This window comes from Phyllopteryx taeniolatus, chromosome 12, assembly GCF_024500385.1.
Source record: "Phyllopteryx taeniolatus isolate TA_2022b chromosome 12, UOR_Ptae_1.2, whole genome shotgun sequence".
Classification (NCBI taxonomy): Eukaryota; Metazoa; Chordata; class Actinopteri; order Syngnathiformes; family Syngnathidae; genus Phyllopteryx; species Phyllopteryx taeniolatus.
The window spans coordinates 19,153,533-19,175,930 of record NC_084513.1 but is presented as its reverse complement, the minus strand read 5'-3'; the positions used below and the strand labels follow the sequence as shown (position 1 = coordinate 19,175,930).

At 40.3% G+C, this 22,398-nt stretch overlaps 1 protein-coding gene and 1 long non-coding RNA gene across 4 annotated transcripts in view; one reads left to right on the top strand and one right to left on the bottom strand.

Annotated features, from left to right (window-relative positions):
- LOC133487157 (uncharacterized) lies at positions 1-3,872 on the bottom strand. 2 transcript variants are annotated; one of them, XR_009791224.1, is made up of 3 exons: positions 3,624-3,872; positions 1,243-1,356; positions 1-207 (listed from the first exon to the last, which is right to left on the bottom strand). It is a non-coding gene; the product is annotated as an uncharacterized LOC133487157 (long non-coding RNA). The 2 variants fall into 2 exon arrangements; XR_009791223.1 differs by having other exon boundaries at positions 1-1,356.
- A 1,385-nt stretch (positions 3,873-5,257) lies between these two features.
- Positions 5,258-22,398, top strand: part of tbl1x (transducin beta like 1 X-linked) — a 32,523-nt gene continuing 15,382 nt past the window's right edge. The window contains exon 1 of one of the 2 annotated variants that reach the window (XM_061791421.1): positions 5,258-5,604. The gene's annotated coding sequence lies outside the window, so the exon portion shown is untranslated. Of the gene's footprint in view, positions 5,605-7,986; positions 8,108-22,398 lie in introns of those variants that run through there. The other variant, XM_061791422.1, reaches the window with a different exon arrangement.

The window sequence follows — 22,398 nt, the reverse complement described above, 5'->3', positions numbered from 1 at the left end:
TGAAGTGTTTGAAAATGCTTTTATTGTCTTTCGCAGTCTGTTGTCTGCTCTCTTGAGTAGAAGCTGCTGTAGTCAAAAGTAGTAGTAGTAGTAGTAGAAGTCTGGCCCTGGTCGTCATGGTAACAAAAACCGTACTCGCCATTGGCCCAGCAGTGTATGAGGTGACGGCGTATACAGTTGCTCACTTGCATGAGATAGGCCCGGACCCTTCAAACAAAATATGTATTAAATATTTGACCAAGCAGCAAATGTGCTAACAGAAATAGCATACAGCTGGAAGCAGAATGCCACATCACATGGTAGCAACATCATGTGCTTCCATTTAATCCCTCCGCAGCAGCACACACGCCCACTGGAACCCACTAGCCATTTCAATAGGTACGCTTGCACACTTTAATCAGAACCAATACACAAAACTACTGGCTTTCTATAATTGTGTTCATGGAGGTATTCATTTCACATACAAATATGGGTTATTATTATTAGTGCGCAAGCAGAGTGCTGCAAAAGGCCTCTTGAAATGGCTTTGTCTCTTTGTCGTTGTTATTCTTAGCTTTTCCCATTCTCAGGTTTTCCACAGGCCTGCAAATTTTGGTGAACATTTGCAGTACGTCTGATAGGCTTTGGTAGCACTCTGTGGAATTTTTTTTTCAAGTTCCTGAATCCAGTTTCACTTAATAACATGAAACCCGATAGGCATGTCTATCATGAGTAGACCCGTGAAAAAGCCTCAAGAATTCATGCCTAAAAAGACACAGGAAGTCTACCATTTTGGTTTGAAGCAGCCATTATCGGCTCAATTTGGCATTTTCTGTGTGTCCTTCAAAAATTCGACTTGTTCTAGACATGGGCGACTGACACTCCGATTTCCTTACAGCAGAGGTTCTTAACCTTGTTAGAGGTACTGAGTTTCCTACGCGCATTACCAGAACTCTTCGTAATTGGAAAACTAAAATATGGTTTAATTCAAATTCAAAACGGTTATATATTTTATTATTGCACAAAATGCACCAAGCATCAGTTAAAAACAAAATCGCTCTGCTCAAAGAAGAGAAACAACAAAACACGGAGGGAAATAAAACCCTACAAATTTACTTTAAACTATGATCCCAAAACAGTTTACTATCATCTTATAGTAATTTTACAACACCACCCTTAAAAATAAAAGGCTTTTCAGATTACTTGATTCTGGAAAACCTCCCGCTCACAACCCATGCTAAACTTAGCTCCTCCCCGACTCACAAAGAAGTTGTCTCTTAGTCGAGCTGTATTTTTATAACTTTCAGGCCTCTGGCGCCATTTTGTGGCATCTTGGAGCTTTAAAGAAAGCAATCAGCGAATACCTCAGGATAGGTTCTACAGGGGGGAAAAAAATGTGAAAAGGTGAATTCACAAATAGCAAACTGTGAATTGGCGAGGGTTCACTTTACAGTAAATACTGTACAGCATATGTATGATTAACACTTTTAGGCCATAAATATTAAACCAATGAAATGAAAAACAGTGAATATGGCCAATGTGTCCTTATGCTGCTGCGCAAACTACAGTAGTTTATTGTGCGACGTTCGTAACATTAAAAAAAAAGTCGTATTAAGGAGCACCTTTAGCGTGCCTATTGACGGGATGGGCAAGGGCCAGTTTGTTTGCATTTAGAACGGGACTACTCGCCTCAAATGCTCGCTTGGACCATGTAAGGCCCGCCAGCCGTACGTTCCCCACCCATGAACAAAACAATGCACATGAGCTAGCTTCAAAATAGCTGCTTATGTAAGAGGTGCGCTTTTTGCCACAAACCTTTGTTTCCTTTGCTATTGTAAAATGATCTGGCTATTTTTCCCCCCGCATTCGGCTCGGCTTTGTGTGGAAAACGAGCGTGCGCGCGCTATGACATAACAGTGCGCCACAGAAACCATGTCTAGCCGCTGGAGATGGGCGCAATTGGGGGGGGGGGGGGGGGGATGGGGGTGCTGCTGTACATTGTGTACACAAAGCTCACTCTGCTCACTCGCCAATGAATGCCGTACACACACGCACACACACACACACAACCACTGAATCTCTAACAGGCCCGCTCTCATTGCACTAGAAATAGAGGCAACTCAATCCAATATGTCAATGGACGCAATGAGGAACAGATCTCCCCACGCTGGATTCCCCCCCCCCCCCCACGCCTGGCCCTAATAGCTCCATAACTGTCTAGCACCGCCCTTCCCCCACCCGTACATATCACCATTGCTCCTCAGTGCTGTCTAGAGAGGTCATGTGACCTTCATCAGCTTCCCCTCCGTGGGGGAGGGGAGCCACATTGAACCTGTTCTTTGTTAGGAGGTCAGCCCAGACTGTGGCAGGAAGTGCTCCGACCGTAAGCCACCTAATAGAAGCGCACGCCACATGTTTCTCGGGTGGGGGAGGTGCGTCTCAAGTGGATTCAAGCGCAAAATGTGTGGATTTAGAGCAGTCATGCACGCCAGTTAAGTAATAAAAGTTTGATCCTTTCGAAAAGAGAGTGTCAAAACAAAATGATGATGATGATGATGTAAGACGAGGTAGCGGTGGTTGAGTAAATGTCAAGCAAACGCTTCATTTACTTCTGGAAAATTGCCATTTTCCAGAGGTCGTAGCACAGCAGAATGTGAACATTTAAGTCATAATAATAATAAAATTCTTGCCATCGTACTGAGTGCACCACTGTGTTAAAAGGATGTCTGCTGTAGTTTATGTAAGTGCTGAGCAAGAAATTAAAGTAACTTTTACTCATCGATTCGTACCGCCATTTAGGAAAACTCCATTTGGTTTGACAAAATGTAATTGTGATTAAAAAAAATGTGTGTCATTTCCAATGAGGGACTTAATAAATAAATATATCAATATAATTTAATTTAATTTAATTGCATGAGTAAATCATATATTTGTAATTATTATTACTTTAAATATTTTTTGTGTATTTTTTAATTTAGTTGTTTCCATGTTAAGCAAATAATTCCTTTCTCTGAATTAAAAAATGTAATTATTTTCAATTGAATCAAAATAAATAAATCAAATGATTAAATTTGTTTGAAATTTGTTTCCCCTTGGGGATTAATAAACATTGAATCAAATGTAGCTGTATAGGAATAATATTGCTCATAATGAGAGTAATTACATTTTAGATTTATTTTCATTTCTAAAAAATGGAGTCATGTTTATCAATATTCCTATTTTTCCCATGCAAAATCTTGAATTTCCCCTAGGGCGAATTAATAAATAGTATTTGTTTCATTTATATGGATTCAAATGTAGATGTATTTAATCAATTTACAAAAAAACTAATAAAAAGATGCTGTTAAAAAATTTCAAATCCCTTTAAAAAAATCTTTTTTCAAGTTGCGGCATGAGTCATTATTTAGCAACTGTCTGTCAGCCAGTGGTGGTTTCAGCATTAATTTACAGTACACAGACGGGACCTCATAAATTAAACTTCCATGGCCGAATTTTTTTTATACAGCTGTTGTATTATATCTTAGAAATGTACCCGATGAAGTGGCTGTTGACTTAATTCTTTTCTAGTCCATTGCTGGTGGCCACCAAGTGTTTACTTGTCAAACTAATCCCTCTATTTATTTAGTGAATATTTTTGCACCCACCTGAATGGAAAAGTACAAGCTCTTCAGCAGACATCAGTGAACATGTATGGCAGAAGCAGGAGGTCGCAAAGTACTGAGAGTTGGTCTTTTCATGTATAAACAAAGAAAAAAAGTGGCATTTCCGTTCCAAGCGTGTGTGACACAAAAAGGCTCTTTGGTGAATGCCAGGCTGTGTCGTTGCGAGTCTTAGCTCCTGTTGTCGCCATGGTTGCCATCTCATATTTTGTATTGTGCTGTTGGTGCCAGAACTGCCTGTGGCTCAGTGCAAACAATAACTAAGAGTGGTAACGTGTTCCACCCACTCAAGTTGACACAATATTTTTCATTCTTTTTGTCATATGACAAACATTCCAGACTAAAATGACAATTCCAATAGGAATAAGAGGCAAAAGTTGATCTCTGCCTTTTGAAGTAAAGGAATTGGCGTCCTACACAGCACACTGCCAAGCCCCTTACAGTTTGGAGACTCGGCGAGAAACACCTTTCATGCCAAAGTAATACAATGAACCCCGGGATCAGGAAAAACAATGTTTATTGAATTTAATGAATGGATGTGATGTGATTTATCTGCAAAATTTACAAAACACAGTGCGAATGACACCATGAATATAACCAGAGTGTACCGGATTGGATTGTACTCTCAGGCCATTGTGAAGTAAAATATCCAACGTCGCACACATTAGCTACAACGTAGGAGACAGAAATTGAGAAATGGTGGTTAACATATCACATCATCATTTTGATGGTAATTTTCGGGGAAATCTTGTGATGTTGCGCCTGTCATTTTTGCTTTTGTGGCAAAAAATACAAATAGTCTAAACCACGGCTCGTAACTGAAAACAAAACAAAAACACTTGTAGGGCAATACAGTGTATACATAAAATATCATCGGTATGTAGTTCAACAGCATCATGTGAGTGAAACCGCACTGGGGCATGATGGATTTTTTTTTTTTGAAATAAATCGCTCCATACGGTTGTGGTTGCGCGCCTATTGTGGTCATTACGGTAGGCAAAGGAATGTGTCACACTTGTGTGGAGCCGTAATGATGTCAACTTGTTATTTACTTTCCAAATCTGAATGACTGGGCAAGGCAAAAGGAGAATTCATCAAGCGCCGCCTTGACCGGGCAGGCGAAAAAGAGGAGCCGCGCGCGTTGGGGGAGGGGGAGGGGGAGGGGGAGGGGGAGGGGCCGGGGGACTTCGCCTCGAGGCCTGCTGCTAACATGCTCCTTCTGTATAGCCCGTCACACTGTAGCATTGACACTCCCGAGACGATATCAACGGCGACATTTGACGCTTCAGTCTATTTTAACGAGCGCCTTTTGTGGTGAATTAAGTAGTGGCATTGGAAGCATAAGGGGCTTGTTTAATTAAAAAAAAACAAAAAAAAAACACACACACACAACACGACCAAATACAACCCGTTGTGAGAGATACGAGGTCTAAAATGGCAGACAGGCTTAATGAGTAGCCTATTCGCTTCGGTTATGTAGCGTTCAATATTCAGGTTTAAGGTCAGTGAGAAGCAACGTCCCGTCCCATCCCCCACCTCTCTCTCTCTCTCTCCCTCGCTCTCTCTCTCTCTCTCCTGTCTTCGAATGTCTCTCTACCCCTGGCGTTAAGCGGCTGCTTGCCGCTGTCGCTTCGCGTGCCCCCCCCTCTCTGGTTCTCAGTGAACGGCGAACTCCTCCGTAGTAGCCCGCAGTGGCGACACGCTAACTCGGCTTTTATTATTATTCTTTTTTTCTTTACTCCCCTCCCCCCTTCCCCCACCACCACCTGGGTCGTAGCCGATTTACCCCCACCCCACCCCCCACCCCGGAAAAAAAAAATACACCAGCGGTCGGAATTTGAAATATGACGCTGAGTAAAATGGGAGGAAAGTCGTCGCTAGCTTGTTGAAGTTGGAGAATCTCCTTGTGGAAGAGGAAGAGGCGGCGGCGGTGGACACCACGAGTTCACTCTCGTAATTTCGAAAGGTACGCTTTCCAGTTGCCTTTTTAAAAAAAATGTGTTAATTTTTTTATTTTTTTTAAAAAAAAGAGGAAAACCGCTGGTTCACGTTTATTGTGGTTGTGAGGAAGAAACGAGTGCTTAAGCGCTGAACGTGTTGTGTGTGTGTGAGAGGGGGCTACCGGCTCATATCCCCATTGACTCCACACGTGTGTTGAAATTCCTGCCTGTCCCTTTTTTATTTTTCCACAATTCTCCCCCTTTATAAGCCCCGTTTGCCTTTCGGTTACCAACTGTTTACCCTCAGGATTGTTTACACTCCCTTCCGATCCCCTCTTTAATCATTAAAAACAAGTTTCCAAAAACGCTTTTATCTCAATTTGGGCAAAAGACAACAATGCCTACTTCAGCTTATAAGCAATGCTGAAACCATTCAGCTCACGTAGTGGAACTTTCTCATATTTTTCATCACATTTGGAAATATGATGATAAATATTTATATTGCCATGCAGACTTGGGAAGCAGTTGAGTGGGGGAGGGGAAGGACATCCAACTGTACCATAGGTTGCTCCTCGGTTTTCAAGAAACTGTTCATGTTACTGTACATACATCTAATGTTACCCATCCCAAATGACTGGGTGTAAACACACCAGCAGTGTCAGTTCAAACAAAATAAACACAGCTATGTGGGATTCTACGTGTAAACTCTTAACCGGACCAATACGTCACATTGGAGCTAAACAAATCCTCTTATTTAACGTAAAACTGGATCTTATTGTAATCTGTATTTCATAGTTACGAGATCAAGTATGTGCAGGCGCAGTTAGTACCTTCTGAGGGTCAATACTGGGCAGCCAAGCCTAATAATTCGAATATAATAAGTATGATTGGCCCTGCGACTTGTATGTATTAAGTTGCAAGTAAAAGTCACCAACAGTTGAAACACCAAAGGCCTTCTACTACAGACCCAACTCTTTAAAAAACACACACACAAAAAAAACGTTAAAACTATCAAATCAATTAAACAGTGGAACTGGTTTGTTTAAACTACTGACCTACTTACCTACAGGTTGTCCACCAGCATCCTCACCAAAGTTGAGCATTTGCCATGAACCCTTAATTGCGGTCATTTTAAGAAACAGTTTTAGTGCCAGCCATTAAAAGAACAATAGTGTTTTATGACTGCCTTGCAACTACTCTAATGTTCCCATTCACTAACTATGTTAGTGTGTACATTGAATGTCATTAAATCCTCTCATTGAGAGGTTGATGATTTGGTCACTTTTCTTTTTGGCATAGTGTCTTTACCCTGTGTAATTTCCCAAAAATCACAGGCTTCGAATTGTTGTTTTGATTTCTCTCCCCCCCCCCCTCCCCCCCTCCCCCATCCTTACATTTTGTAGTCATATGAAAGTCCACTATCTCAGCTGTGAGATGACACTATCTTATTTTGATGATATGCTTCAGTCTAGAAACAAACTGAAGACCTCATGTGGTGGATTATAGCCACTCGTCATTTGGCCAAGCCATTCAAATCTGCTGGGGGACTCTGAGCCAATTCACCTAAGAGACGGCAGCGACTCCATTGGCTCATTTTAAAGGACTCCGTGTTCAAAACAGCATTGTATCCTGTGCAGAAGTAGGGCAAGGAAGTCCCCGAGAAAGCCAACGATGACCCTCTGCTGCTGTAACGCCTATATCAAGCTGTCCAAATATTTTTGTTGCAATATTTACTTATGATAGACCATTGGGGGGAGTTGGCAATTCTCTCTCTCTAAAAGGGACATGCAGTGCACATGGGCCTCCAGCCAACTGGCAGACTCAGCGGTTACTCTAAAATAACGTCCATATAAGTACTGGTCAGTTGAGGTTATAATTATTATTTATTTACGCTTATTTTAGATGTAGTGTGGTTGTTTTTATAGCCTGGGACCTTTCTGTTACCTGGAGTAGGTACTGTGTCGATGAAATGTAAATAAAAAGTTGCAGGAGGAAGCGGTTGAGGTTGGTGGAAGAGATTGATTCCAGGCTTCGCGATGGCAAATCCAGGGGTTGGAAACTGACTTGTTCCTCAATCATTGCAACTTTAGAAAAAGGAATATTGACATTTCTTTAACAGGTTTTAGTGAGTAATCATGTAGACATTGTGCTGTTTTGGTGAAAATTTACAATGTCCAAATATGGTCAATTTCATATTTTTACACAAACCGACACTAGTGCCCAGTCCCCACATAGTCTATTTTGAAAATTTCAATCCTACCACAATGTTTTTTTACATCATTTGATATATATCGCTATATAGTACAAATCACTCATCTTAAATGGTCCGTGTTACTCTTAACCTTTTATTTATACATTTTTTATTTTTATTTTTTCAATGGCAAAAGTTGGACATACGGCAGCATGGCTCAGGTGGTAAGAGTGGTCTTCTCCCAACACAAAAGTTGTGGGTTCCATCCCCGGCCCCTGTGACCATGTCCAAGTGACCAAGATACTGAATCGCCAGTTGCTCCTGATGCTGCGTCATCAGTAAGTAAATGAGGAGACAGTGTTAAAGCGATTTGAACACCTTGAAAGTGGCAAATCCCTATACAAGTTGAAGCCCATTTAACATGGCATGGAACATTATACAACCATGTAAGGCAAATAAAACGTATAATCTTACTATGCAAAAGCATTTAAGTTTTCCAATTCCAATTTATCCCCAGGGAGTTGGTAATGAGGGTCCATTTGTTTAATCATCCACTTGAATCCCCTACTACTATTTGCTTATTGGTAGCATGTCTTTTGGGATACAATTTTGTTGTTGTTTTCAGATGGGGGCTGCACGCTACTGTTTCTTGTCAGACTTCACAAAACCAAAAGAACTCCACAATACCAAACTATTCGGGCCTTTCTTGTCAACGATGTCATCTGTTGAGGATGTGGACATCCAGCCTTGGGCTGTCTCCCGTCCTTTCTTCCGAGAGGAACATAATTTGTTTTTCTCTCTTCCCCTCCAGCTCTCTCCCACGGCTGCAGCAGTAGGCTACAAAAATTAGCGGCTGTTACGTGCCGCTACTAAATTTACTGTGTGCCGACCTCACTTGGCATGGTTGTACTGACGCCACATGATGGGTTCGGTAGGGAGGGACTCATTATTTATTATTGGCCCTTCGTATTGTCCGTTGTTCGTCAACACCGTCAAAACGGACGGACCATCGTAGCCGCTAAACAGTGAGACTGAGACAGAGCACGCCACTTCAGTGGTGGCCCCTCCAAGGTTAATGCAGAGACGCACATGCTGGCCATGGTTTTTGCTTGCGTCATTACAACATCCTGTTTAGCCCACAAAAGTCTTTCAGCCAAAAATGCGCTTTTTGGCCATTTTCGGTTGCAAATTTTGGTGTATCACTCTCTACAATTGTTAATCATATAATTTGATTACAACAAAAGTTCGAAGCGAAATCTCTGCCTCGAAGCTTTACAGGGATCATTTTTCCACATGGTCTAATATTACTACAGTCGCATGTACCACTCCATGTAAATTAAATTATTGCAAAGCCAGGATGAAAGAGTCCATAAAAGACAATGTCCAAAGTTTGGGATCATTTCACACTTAACAAGAAAGATGAAGTGCAATGTCTACCCCAACAGTCCGTTTACAATCGGCAGCAAGGTAACACATCGTTGTTAGCTAATTTGATATAGCCTACTCTCGCTAGTTAGAATGTATAGTAATACCCCTGCAAGTGGTGAAGGATAGACAGTCACCAGTGCGCTTTAAATCACTTTATTGAATAAACGGTAAGAAAACAAACATGTAATAAGTACATAATTACACAATCTGCTATGGCTACAACTCACACCGAGTCACTCAGAACACAGACTGGCTAACAGCCAGCCAACTCTACACTCTCATTCGCTGACGCCCACGTCACCCTCCTTTCAAATCCATACACAGTCAAAGTCACAGATACCTCAGTAGAACGAGAGGATGGCGACCCCAAATAGACAAAAATATGACCTGTACCTCACATGCCCATTATTCTTTAAAAATGCAAAATATTTTTTTATGCAATTACTTGGTTAATCAAAAGGATATTTGGTAGAATACTCAAGTCTAAAAGTATTCGATAGCTGCAGCCAATTTCCGCCATTATTTTATCTGTGACGTACTATTGCATTGTAAGACGGACAAATTACACTCATGCGCTTGACATTTTATTTTCACAGACCACTACTTTAAACCTTTACATGGCAACAGTCACACCACCATTGTCAAAAAACCTTCACTTTGCGACAAATTATGAAATGTTTGTATTTTTATGCTCCAAAAACCCTATTGTCATGTAAAAGAACAGCCAAACAGGCAACTGTGTTTATTTGTTTTCAGTTCAGTCGGAGCAGCGGAATGATACAAGGAAGAAATTCGCAAGATATGGAACGTTTGTGGGTTAGGAATGAATTGAGTAATCTGAAGTGTACAGTATCTAGGGCAAAGGCATGGTGTGTTTTTTTCCCAACATGTAATCAACAGGATCTCGTAGTGTATTCTGAGTCTTGTAGAAAGCCACTGGATATATTTCTGGGACCTGCATTTATAACCAAATCTATATGTAATGCTGGTATTTAGAACTTCAGAATTACACTGTGTCCAAAAGTCCGACAACATACATTCATAGTGTTATGTTTACATTGTAACAGCAAGCAAGAATTTCAGATTTTTTTTTTTTATTGTTTGTGTGAAAGAAATTCACATATCCAATCTTTGCTTGTGGCTTTGCAATCATGGGAGACAAATATGGAATATACTTCTCAAACTGCTTGTGAAAAGACTGCTCTCTCCCCTAACATCATCAAAATACAAAACCAGGCAATTTATGTAAAGTGTGTGTGTGTTGTAAAAAGCCAAGGCTCATTGAAGCTGTTCTTTGCATCTGCACCTCACACAGCGAAGACATTTTATGTTGTATCACTGGCATAACAGCTGCGTGATGATGACTGAACACAAGTCCCAGAGAGAACTGGCCCAAGGGCAGGGCCCGTGAAGGACTCCACGACAGATAGCTGACTCATGATTACTAAAACAATCACTTAAATATGTATTAGCAAAGTAAGAATTGAACCAGTTATGAGCTGAAACAGAGATGCCAAGACAGTTATCCAAGCTATTAAGTAAATTGGCATGGTTGATGGCTTGAGAGGCAGCAGTTAAATGGAGTGGTAGAATGCAGGGGAGTTGCTGCTAATGGAGAGAAGGCTTGGATGCAAGATGAGAAAATATTTGAGAGTATTGTGGCAAACATTACGTGGAGTTATGATTAGGTAACAGCATAGTACATATACTGTCAAGCAATGGGGTTTCTGTCGTTATGTGTTGTGTTATGCGAATAATGAAGGGTGCATGGTTTTTGAAAATCGGAAAGATCTATTTTGATCTCCTGAAAACAGGAAAGAATTTCAGAAATCATGAGGGTAGGTATATCTGGAGTTGATTATTTTATCATAGTATTTAGTAATTTGTTGTCGTTAAGAACTCGAGAGTTCTATAATGTAATGAAAGTCGAGTCAAAATCGATTAATTGAAGATATTGATATTTTTTTCAGCACAGTACATTGGCCCCCAACCTTTTTTTGCGCCACAGACCGGTTTCACGTAAATACATATATCGACAGACTTGCTTGGAAACAAATGATGAAAAATACAAGTCACTATTATGCGGAATATCCACACATCCATCCATTCTCTCAACTGCTTATCCACACTAGGGTCGCGAGCGTGTTGGAGGCTATCCAAGCTGACTTTGGGTGAGAGGCTTCAACTGTTTGCCAGGTAGTCGCAGGGCACATATAGACGACCAAACATTCATATTTACACTAGCGCTACACAATATATCATTTGAGCATTGTCATCACAATGTACAGTACATGTGCGCAATAGTCATATCGCAGGGTCTTGCGCAATGTTGGTGGATTGATATGCAGTCAATCAACTGTAATACTAATAAGTAACCAGCAGAGGGACCTGGTTGGACATGCTAATAAGATTAGCGCTGATTTTAAAGTTATTTATAACGCATCAAATAACACATACCGAGCACCCCAGGGTGTTAGATACTTAGGTTTTGTGTGCTAACTATTAATTAGGACACAGGAAACAATTACACGCCTGCATTTACTGTATCTCTCTTCAGAATGTGACGAACGAATGCATGTCACAACAGATTACACCTGGGAGGAGCCATGGCGTTATTGAAGGGACAAACCTAAAGTGTACCCGTTTTGTTTAAATTAATGCACTCAAATATAACTGCTTACTATGTGCGCTAGCTCACGAGCTAACTGGCTAGCAAGCTAACGAGGCATCGAGCGCGACAGTACGGCGTCGGCTCATCCGTCTGACTTGGTTTTGTGTTGCGGGTGCATCCACATAACAGCGACACATTAGGGAAAGTTAACTGTTTAATAGACACAGCGACAGTCAGCTTGTGGCTATGTGAGCCGAGCTACAGACACATACTTGATTGACAGCTGAAGGGGAGCATTTAGCGGACACGCCCACACTGGCCTGCAGCTCGAGGGCGGGCTTTATTTTGAAGTGGCGATGATCAATGTGTTCTGCAATTCATATTAGTTCTCGCTACTACTTTTTTAATATCCGGCAATTAACATATGTCCCTTATGTAACCCAGATACAGCCGGCACAACCGACGTTTTGTAAACATATAAATGCAACAACCATGTTATTTTCATTCTCATGGATGCAGATGTATGTAGACTGTCACCGTCTCATGCAATACATTTCGATGCTCGAGCGTTGTAGTTAGCGATGGCTACAGATGTGCAAGTTGCAAGTCTTCTGTAAATTCACCGATTGGAAGCAAAAATTCCAAAAACACGTGATTAGCAGTTAGTCGGCAAGAAACGTTATACGTCGATGCAAAGTCGTAAAGCTAACTCTTCTAACAGCCGACTAATCTGTCCAATTCCGAGTAAAAAGAACCGCCGCTATGACAGCCCGTCTGAGCAGCATTAACCTGCTCAATACAACACTAGCATGGACACAGGATTTCAGGATGATATTTGAAGATTTTTTTTTTCAAAAAATCATCTTATTGTGCAGTTATCATTCTTTGGCTGTCTTGTGGTTCACATACGTAGCTGATTTAATGCATTTAGTAGCGTGGATTGTTTCTCAACGACCCAAGCAACACCTCCTTGTGTGCCTGGCAAAAACAATCCAGGGTGTCGTCAGCCACAATTGGCTTCAGTGCTTATCGAACAGGATAAACATTATTGAAAATGGATGGTCTCAGTTATCAGTTTAAAAATGTGAAACTTGAACTCTTCTGTTTTATTGAAAAAAGCAGACTACTTGAATAAGTCCTTGTAATTGCTTTACGTGTCTGTTGCAACTGCATAATGTTCATTTTCTGTGTTTGTTTCCTCATAAGATCCCAAATGAGATGTAATTTTGCAAGCCGTTTCATTCGTGCATGTGCACCGTATAACTGAGGCAAGAGCACGGATAATTTTAAGCAGATGACTATGAAACCTCTGCATGGGATTTGACACTTCTCAGATCTGGGGTGATCATTACTTGTGCGATATTTGTCACCTGCTGCTCCAGAGGCACTGGAGACAGAGGGTAGCGTTAAAGGTGACATGGAGGATTAATGTTCGCTGCTTCCATCTTGGACTGAATTACAGATTGACCTTTATCATATGCGATAGCACTTTGATAATCTCTTAGTATGAATTGTAACATAAACAAAATTTTCAGCAATGTACTTTTGTCACATTCTGTTATTCCCATCTCACAAACTCCCTTTACACTTAACTACGAATGTTCCTGGTCGATGGAGATGCGATAGCGCATTACGCTACTGTAATGTTGGTTACAATGCTGGATCAATGTCTGCCCAGAATAGAACGGGACAGAGCAGTTCATTCACAACCTAGGCAGAGCTCTCAAAGATCTTTTATGGAATGTTATGGTAATTAACACAGTGGATGACATTATGTAGTCATTGGTAATTTCTGTGTTGCAACGGCAGATAATGCATTATTACATCAAAGTCTCTGAGGCTTTTCATCTCCTTGTTTCCTATCATCAAAATTGTTGCCTTTTTTTTTTTTTTTTTAAAAGCCAAAGAATTTATAGACATCCATGTTCCTTTTTGTCCTCGACTGTCCGGAAGCTTAAGACAAGCTCACATCCAAAACACACACATCCAATGATTAATTGAATTCAAATGAATAGACTGAGCATGAGGCTATCTTGGGGTGGGGGGGAACCCTGTCCTTTTCAAATGAAACCATAATTCATAAGAAATGAAGGTGTATCGGTGGATTTTTTTTTTTTGTGGTACTTTTAGAAGGTTGACTATCTTTTTTAGAACAGTTGCTTCTGGTCTCTTTTTAAAAAAAAAAAATAATTTTTTTACAGAATGTACAGTGGCCCTGAAGTGCAAAACACAACAGCAAATAACTAAACAAGTTAATGGCAAGTTAAAAAACAAGACAGCAAATAACTAATCACAACAACAAATAACTAAACACAACAGCAAATAAAAAAACAACAAATAACCAATCACAATGATATAACTAAACACAACAGAACACAACTAAAGTAAACACAACTCTTCCTGTAGGTTCGTCTTAGCAGCGATGAGTCTTATACCTGACCAGTACCTTCCTTTTCCGGTAACTTAATGTTGTTTTGTTTTTTCATTTATTGTTGTGATTAGTTTTTTTTTAACTGCTGTTGTGTTTAGCTACAGTATTTGCTGTTGTGATTAATATTTCACTGCTCCTACGGTGAAGGTGTAACCCGAATTTATATGCAAGTCTGAAAGCACCATGGCCCATTACTAACTTTTAGCTAATGCAGTATTAAATTCATAATAATTAAAGTAAATATTTGTATGAATAACACTTGTAAGCCATAAAACATTCTAATGGAAAACCAGTATTGTAACTACGAGGCTAACTGAACGTGACTTCTTGTACCGCGTATGACTGTTGCTGATTGTTACACTGTATTTTTAATATTTTGCTCCTCCTCTACTTGGTGCTGTGTCACAACATAGTCAAAAATTTTGCCGATTGTTACTTTGGGCCAGCATCTTCGGCTAATGAGCGTTATGTTTTGAGCTGACGTGTCAATAATTATAGGTGTCTTTGTATATGTAATGAAATAAGTGAAATATTTTTTATTTTACTTTTTTTTTTTTTTTTTTGTCAGTACTGAGAAAATTGTGTTCAGAATCAGAAATCTACGTTGTACTGTACCGTACTATTGTACTGTATTCTCAATGGCTGTCTATATCTGAAGTGGATCATTACAGAATTCTTTTTTTAATAAAATAACAAAGTCACACAAAATATTAGCAGGTTAAGAACACTCATGGAGGTCAGTACGTGTGTAAAATGAAGAGATATCTTCCTTGATATGACTACAGAGCATTTATTACTACAAAGCTGGTAATCATTAGTGACACTCGGTAGACCGGGCAGATTAGTCTTTGTCAGAAAAAAAAAATAAAACTGATAAAGCTTACCTACATGTGTAACAAGATTTCAGAGGTGAAGTTTTAGCATAATGGTGGGATAAGTACAAAGAAGGAAAAGCACATGTTCCAAAGTATACCACAACCGCCGTCAAACAGTATATAAATGCGGTGTTGTGCGATAAGTATGTCGAGCTGCCAATCGGTGGACTTGCTTGTCTTTTATTAATGATGTGATGACCGATAGAAGTAGTGATAGAAATTCTGAAGTGTACTGGGCTTGCTATCTGCTCTAGTTAGGCCAAAGGAGGGAATTTGTATGGTGCTTCACTTTACAAGTGAATAATGTCCAGGCAAAGCAGCCCAAGACCTCAAGAAACAATATGGATGGCCTCAACTCAACCCAGTAAAGCCTTCTTTTTTTTTTTAAACTATAGACAAAAGCCCACTTTTAACTGCAGTGCAGTTTGCGAAGTCTTTTTTTTTCTTTTCTTAGAAATAAAAGATGCCAAAACAACACATCCGTACTGCTGTTTGGCACACATTTTGCTGGAGTACGAACTGTGCTAAATGTGTTATAGACAGAGCAGCAGTCCAAGGATTAGTTGATGGAGAATAACCTCTGTGTTACAACAGAAATGGAATAGGAAGAAAACAAGTAACAAAGCTTGCCTTCTTCGTGTTATAAATAGCCTCATGCCAAGAGGAAATAACCAAAATGTTGGATGTCTTCCATTGTTGCCCTTTGTTTACTGTGTCTCTGTTGAATTTGTTGGCGAGTTCCACTGTGGTGAGCTGCTGTGATGTCACATTATATCCTTCCATCCATCCATCAATTTTCTGAGCCGCTTCTCCTCACTAGGGTCGCGGGCGTGCAGGAGCCTATCCCAGCTATCATCGGGCAGGAAGCGGGGTACACCCTGAACTGGTTGCCAGCCAATCGTCACATTTTTTATGTTTGTTTAATTATTTATTTAACCTGTCCCGTGAATTTTTTGGCGAGTTCCACTGTGTTGAGCTGCTGTGATGTCACACTATTTATGCGTCCTACCCACCTCGCTGTGGAAATGCAAGCCACTTTGGGGTTTATCGTTCTAAACTGCAATGGCTTGCTGAATTATAGCAATAAATGAAAACATGGCTAAAGAAGTCCCATAAATGGACAAATTATTCCCAAAAGTATACAGTGGTACCTCCAATTAGAAGTTTTTCGAGATACGAGCCATCAGTCAGCCAATTTAAGAAAACAAACAAAAAAACTTGCTGAGTTGAGTTACAAGTGCTGAATGGTGGCAGCGAACAACACAAAAGCAGCAGATAGTAAGCAATTCTTCTAAAAAGAGGCCAAGCACTTGCCTCAGTCGGCTTATTGCCACTCCCAGTTGAAGTTTATTATAAAACTAAACACAAAATAAACAATTACGTATTTTGTATTGAACCAAACCACATAACTTTTTGCCTTACGCAAGTCCACTAGCTTAATGCTAACATGCAATGCAAAACATCGTAGAGGGGCTAATGAAACTAGCATCAGTGCTACTGTAGTTATAACAATTTAAGCGCTGAATATTTGAACACAAATGGTGCAGCAACACATGAAGACAGACAATATAACAATTCTTATAGGTATACTTTATCCTTTGCGAAAAAACGACTCTCTGCTCCATCTTCCTGACCTTAGAAGAGACCGCTGTCTTCGTTAATTTATTTTGTAAGTACAATACTGTAGTTTTTGCCAATTTAAAAACTTTCTACTATTTTGTTTTGCTGTTTTTGGAGGGTTGAACTGATTATTTGCATTTCCATTAATTTCAGTAGTGGAAGATGATTTGAGATGAATGTTTTTAGTTGCATGTCACAACAGATTACACCTGTTACTTTTACTTTGTTTTTGCATGGTTTTTCTTTTAAAAGTTGAGCATCTGAAACTGAGGACTTTGTCTCAAAATGTATTTGATTTGAAACTGTGTGCTATTTTTGATAAGCCCTCTTGACTTTGAAACGTCTACTCTCTGGTTTTGTTTCCATTTCAATGGAGTGCTGAAGACAATTAGAAAATAGATCTTTAAGAGAGGGGAAGTAAAAATAACTGAAGTGTTTGCACAAGTGTACACACCCTCTTAAAACTGTTGATGTTGCGGTGTTCAGAAAGAATGAATTTCATTCAAACTCATGTTGACTGTGAGTCTGCACACATCATCATTTAATTTAATTCATTTAAAATGCCCCTGATGAATCCCCAATAAAGTTCAGATGTTATAATGGGATTTTCCTGGCATTTTTGGAGTCACATCTAACAGTATAAGCCATGGTCAGCAGAAAATCTCCTCAGCATCATTGTTCAAAAATGTCAGACAGGAGAAGGGTACAAAAGTATTTCCGGGAAATAACAGACACTGTGGATCACAGTGAAGGCAGTCATCAAGTGGACAAAATATGGCACAGGAGTGACATTACCAAGAACCCGACTTCTCTCCAAAATTGATGAACAGACAAGAGAAAACTGGGCAGGGAGGCTGAAAATAGGCCAACAGCAACAGTGGAGCTGCAGGAATTTCTGGGAAGTACTGACTGTTTAATACATGTGACAACAGTCTCCCGTCTTCTTCATACAGTACCGTGACAAAGTATTGGGCCCCTTGTCTAATTATATTTTTGCATAGTTTCCCCACTTTTAAGATCATCAAACAAATGTAAATATCAGACAAATTGAACTTAAAATGCGGTTTTTAAATGATTTCATTTATTAAGGAAAAAAAACCTATTCATAGTTACTTAGTGCAAATGCAACACTTACTCATGGTGGTGGCAGCGTCATCCTTGGGAGCTGTTTTTCTTCAAATGGAACTGGGGCCTTAGACAATCTGAAGGAAATTATGAACAATTCCGAATACCAGTTAGTATTACCGCAAATCCTTTAGGCTTCTGCTAAAATGCACGAAAACAAGCCTACTAGAACATCTACACTTTATTTGGGGTTAATAAAAGGCGCTTTCAATTTAACAGGTTTTGAAAGTGATTGGTTAATTCTGGAAATACCCACACCCACAGTTATAAGACTGTGTGTACTTGTGCAACCACTTTAAGTTCTTTTATTTCCGCTCTCAATAAAAGATTGTATCATTTTCCGGTTGAGTTGTACAGGTTATAGGTCACATTAATAGTGGGAAAAGATTTAAAATTATTTGTCTTAGTCTCATTTTTATATTACAAAGGCATAGCATTTGAACAGGGCTGTGTAGGTTTTTTTTATATCCACTGTAGATATGTAATTGATCCCTCAGGAAATTCTGTTAACATGAACATAAATTTGGATAATCCTCATAGCAACAGGCACCATTCCCCTATCATCAGACTCATCTGTAGTGAATATTATTGAACCGAAAATAAGCACAAACAGTTACACAGTTGACGTGTTTGGGAGCCTGGAAATCAGATCACAATCAGTTTTTGCACGTGAGTATGGTAGTTTCTCTACAAAGTGGCATTGCCACTAAAAGGGAGATCATGTAGGTGTAGTAATTGCATTGCACTGTAGAAAGTCGAGGAACGGCATGGCTCGGAATGAAGATGAGTATTTCGGTTTGACCCCAAAGTCGGATGGAAGGGAAGTGCGAGGAGTGAGGGGGCTGATTCGGGTGGCATGAGCAGCTGTTGACAGAGAAGCGAGATCTACTGGTTGCCATAGCAACATTTGTATTGCCCACAGTGCGTGTGCGTGGCACTGTGTTTACAGCTTATTTGTGCAGTCCTTGTGATGCCGGAAAAATAATAATTGCCCGGCCCAAGCTTTTGTGTTGACGACTTACCACCTCAAGGACAGCGTTTCTTTCTTTTTTGCTTTGCACTTGGGAACATACATGTACTAACGAAAGACGTGGCTGAAAATGTTTTATCATACTGAAACCGTTCTTGAGATAGACCCATTTATAACATTTCCTTTTGAAAAAGTGATAGTTTCACATCCTTTCAGTAGTAAGGTCGCTCTTTGTATCATCACTGTCACTGTACTCTCACTTCTCTACATACGTTTTTGCTGTATCGCAGATGCACGCTTGTTCTTTGACACAGCACACAACATAAAGAACCTGTCACACTGTCTCACAGCAGCCTCGATTTTACGCTGTTTTATGTCGCCAATATGTCCTCTGTCATCTTGTACGTTTATAAATGCATAAGGGATTGGTACCATGTTAAACAAGCGTCTGGTTTGTATTAAGAAGAGCCATTAAGGCAGAAGATTTTGTGTTGTAGGTACATATGCTGCACTGAGGCACTGTCTGTGTCCCGCAATCTCCTCAACACACACCACACACACAATATATTCATTGCCACCCACCCCCACACTGTCATATACACATGCAGGCATCATGATCGTGCTCCCAACAGCATCCATATCAGGCTATTTGACTAATAGATAGGATGAGGTTGAAAACGGGGGACGGTTTCTGGACAGCTCCTACAATAAATTGTTTCGTCTTCGTTTTGTACGGTGGTACCTTGAAGGTCAAACGTCTTAAAGCGTCGAAACTTTTGAATTTGACCACAATTTTCTGGAAAAGTATGCGTTACAAGTAGTACAAATTTTTGACATCAAACTATTATTTTGCGTGAAGCCAACACAATTTACTCCACTTAATTTCAGCCAGAATCAAAGGATTAACTGCATGTTTTGAATTTTCCTCTTTCAATTTGTGTCTCTTTTTCTCTGAAAAAAAGGACAGTGGTAAGAGAAGAAGAAGAATTTTCGAAGAAATCCACTGGAAGTTATCTTGAAGTAAGCTGACTCATTTCAGGCAGAAAGACTCCGGCGGTGTCAAAGTAATTAAAGATTTTTTTTCAATGCCATGCCAGTCAGAGATGGTTGTCGGTATCCATGTGGATGATTGAGCAAAAGTGTTGGTTCTCTTAAGCACTGTTACCTGTTTCTGGTTGTTGTTTTCTACTTCCTATTTTTTTTTCCATTTCCCATTGGATTTTGAATTTGATATTCTGTCGAGTCCCAGTTGTTTGAATTTATAAAGGAAGAGGAGCACTGAGTTTTGTAGACTACAATGTTGGTTTCTCACACAAGCCGTGGATTGGTAAACTGCCATATGCTTGCTGCTTGTGATAAAAAGGTAGCTTGTTATATGTAAGTTTATTTTAACCTTTTATGTTATATTCGTGGTTGATTTCATTGCATACTTGTCTGACAATAAATGTTAAAAAATGAGATGCATAAGCACCTTATACATCTTTGTTATCCCCTCTCATTTGCCATTAAAATTAATTTGTATAGTGTTCGACCTTTTTGAGTACCTCTGTACCTCAGTTATATTAGCCAGATAATAAATCAGAACACTGACGACTTGCTGCCGATTAGTCCTTTGGGGCCATTTGTTCAATGTCAAAACATTCTAATGCATTATTCCCCAACCACCACCCCCACCCCCTTTTGAGTCCATGTCTGACATAATGGAAATGAGTCCTTATAAGATGGATTTATCTATAATAAGCAACAGAGGTTTGGCTCTGAAATCTCACAGGTTTGTTGTCAAAAGAAAATAGCCGTGTTGACGTGAGTCAGATTGAAGGCAATTTAAAGGCAGGCACTCTGCAATACTGCTGTTGAAATGAGCCGACCATAATGGCTCCTAGCACTGCACCATACAAAAGTTGTCTAGCGCTGCGCTGGTATGTTTTTGTTGTTGTTGTTTTTTTGTTTTTTTTTTGTTAGTGTTCTTTCATTGAGCTCAGCGTTTCCCACAGAATTCGATTCGCCCCGTGGTGACTCCGTAGGCTGTTTTTGTGTGACTAACCATGCTATATCCTCATTTATATGCATATTATTCATCAGAGCAAGCTATCTCATGTTCAAATCTGCCCTATTATCGCTTATTAGCAGGCATGTTTCTGACCAGTCCTATAAGCGAATCACATGATCTTGTGCTTTGATAATCGGGCGCGAGATACTTGGCACGTTTAAATTAATCTATGTGGTCATTTGGAACACAAACTCCAAGGGGGTGAGAAGAATTAATAGTATTAAAATGATACCTAGCTTTGTCTTTGAACAGTATAAGGCTCTTGAAGTTGGGTTTCTGCAGTGATTATAACGCAACTCCAGTAGGCAAAGTGGGAGTTTGCCAAGATGCTCCCATGTGAATCGAGGCTTCCATGATGAATCCTTTCAGCGATCCTTGTTGTTTGTCACTATCCCCCATTTATTGAGCAGGGAGTACACACTAGATAGTAGATACGCCCATACGCAACAATAGCATATGCGGTTATTTATCGAAAGAGAAAGTGCTTATGTACGCCTTGTTTTACTGAGAATCTATCGAATAATGGGGTCTTGGATTACCATAGCCAGGGTGACAAGCAGATCGTTGGACCTTCTCGTGGTATCGGTGTTACCGCCATGACCCATTTCATTGTGAACCCGCTGAAAGTAGCTGTAGGTTGGGGGCAGCGGGTCGCATGGGTGGGTGGCCTCTTTGTGCCAGGGAGAGATCTGTAGCTTTGAAACTGATCATCAGCAGGTAATTTCATTATCCGTCGTGGCTTAAAGGAATGTTAACCGCTGGGTAATTTGCTGACCTACATTGCTGGCGCTGAGTGACTGAGAGAGACAGGCACACGCCGGATCAGGAAACGCACCACAGAAATTGGCAATGCGAGCTGTGGCTGAAACCATTTTTTTGTTTTGTTTTTTTCTAATTCACGACTCTGAAATAGTGCAGTGTTTTTACTCCTGTCTTTGGATATAAATCGAGAGGTCTTGAGTGTTATCAGTTCCCACCTGTGTTTTCCTCCTGTATGGGACACACACACACACACACACACTATGAAGTGCACAAATTGCTATTGTGATTACCTGTTTTTAGGATCATTATTTATCACCCTGCCCCCATTCCACCATTTCTCTCTCTGTGTGTGTGTGTCTCTCTCTTCTGCTTCCCCTCCCCCACACTCCCTGGCCAAGCACCCCCCCCCCCCCCCCCCCCCCACCCCGCTTCAAGACTGCAGCCCAACCAGAAGCTTCAAAGGCGGGTTTTACTCAGCAGAGCAGTTCAAGAGAAAATGGCTGCTGTGTGCAGGTCTTGTTTGCACATCTGTCAGGAGGTGACTGTTCAGGAGAAAATGGGGTCCCTGGTATGCTGGGTTTCAGCGGCATTCTTTTCACAGACCTGCATGTGCTGGAGATGGCTGCTTTTTGTTTTGTACATTCAAATCAACATCCTGTTTCTTAAAATATTGGTATATATTATACAGTGTTTATTTTTTAAATGACACTCAGTGCTCTTTTGTTACATTTGTACAGTTCTATACAAACCCTTATTT